Source organism: Aplysia californica, unplaced genomic scaffold (genome assembly GCF_000002075.1).
Source record: "Aplysia californica isolate F4 #8 unplaced genomic scaffold, AplCal3.0 scaffold00207, whole genome shotgun sequence".
NCBI lineage: Eukaryota > Metazoa > Mollusca > Gastropoda > Aplysiida > Aplysiidae > Aplysia > Aplysia californica.
This window is the reverse complement of record NW_004797477.1, coordinates 700,039-701,533: the sequence shown is the minus strand read 5'-3', so window position 1 is coordinate 701,533 and position 1,495 is coordinate 700,039. Positions and strand designations below refer to the sequence as shown.

The 1,495-nt window shown below is 42.8% G+C and overlaps 1 long non-coding RNA gene across 1 annotated transcript in view; it reads left to right on the top strand.

Annotated features, from left to right (window-relative positions):
* Positions 1-339, top strand: part of LOC106011891 — a 93,067-nt gene extending 92,728 nt beyond the window's left edge. Inside the window, exon 4 of the long non-coding RNA XR_001184887.2 lies at positions 200-339. This is a non-coding gene — a long non-coding RNA (uncharacterized LOC106011891). The remainder of the gene's footprint in view (positions 1-199) is intronic.
* Positions 340-1,495: the final 1,156 nt, after the last annotated feature.

The following is a 1,495-nucleotide window of genomic DNA, read 5'->3' as shown; positions in this document are numbered from 1 at the left end:
TCATCATCATCATCATCATCATCATCATCATCATCATCATCATCATCATCATCCTCTTCCTCCTCCTGTTCCTCCTCATCACTATCATCCTCTTCTTCCTCCTTCTCCTCCTCCTCCTCCTCCTCTTCCTCCTCCTCCTCCTCTTCATCATCATCATCATGCTAGTTCTGACCACCTGCCCCACCCCTGTCCTTCACAGACACAGACAGAAAGCGCCGTGGTTATTACCACACAGGAAATAAGCACGACCCGGGAGGTTTCTAACGTTATCTAGAGTCAAACACAAGTCCGCCCTGTTGTCAGCGTGCACGTGTATGGTGAGTACCTCGTTCACGGAGAATATCATTGTCTCAGTATTATCATCATCATTCAGTACCAGATCTGCGACAGACATCGGCGATCATGGTTCTCCATTCATTCCTTTGCTCGGATGCTCTTAAAAAAGCTACTCTCCCCTGATCTTTCCCCGTTACCCATTTACTTGTTTAGGTTCCCTTAGTTGGTTGCTCTGGGCCTAACCCTGCCTCGTTTGCTTTCAGTTTTGCCCTTGAGAGCTAGATGTTCAAGACATTTATGTCTAATCAGGTATCCCAAAAACAGCATTTTTCGTTTCCTGATTGTTTTTAACAGTGAGAGTCCCACGGCTTCATTCTGCTCAACCTTATTTGATTTCTTTTCCTTCCAGGATATTTTTAGCAGTCTCCTAAAAAAACACATTTATGTTGCTTCTGATTTATTTTCACTGTCTTTAGTGTTTGTCCAGCGTCCACAGCCATATAAAAGGGTGGACGTCTCGTATATATATCATTTCAGGGTTTTCCTTTTGGTAGTCATTGACATGTTTCGGTTTTTCAGTATTGGGCTCATTGTATTGAAACTAGCATTAGCCATTGCAATTCTCAGTGTCATCATAACCTTTAAAAAAATCATGGTGGAAAATGTTAGCCCTTAATATTGTTGTACTATTATACTCACGCTTTGTAATAGTATTTTTGTTTGCTTTTTTGTGGGCTGACAATAGGTGTGAAAGGGTTAACATGAGTTCCACTGTTATTGATTCCTGTGGAGAAATTTGATTTACAAAAGAGTAACATGCAAGATACGTACAAAAACTCGGTCCATAAATACGTTCTGTGCAACATACTGACTTAGACAGATGCACCATTGCTGATTGAAGTTGTGTAGAATCCTAAGTCTGAGCTAAGGTTATCGTGGCTTGCTCAAGGGCACATCCGCCTACCCCCCTCCCGCCACCCCCCCAAATCCCATGTATGAACCCGTTCCCTTCAATACAAATGAAAGAGGCTGGGGTGCTTCGTAAGCTCAGTTAGTATCACGATGGTGATCCTGGTTCGAATTCAAGACTGGGAGTTCTTGAATTTTGTTCGTTTTGTGAAGTTTGCACGGTTCCTAGGGCGTTAAACCCATACACTTACTTTTAAAAACAGGGAAGAGAGAGAGAGAGAGAGAGAGAGAGAGAGAGAGAGAGAGAGAG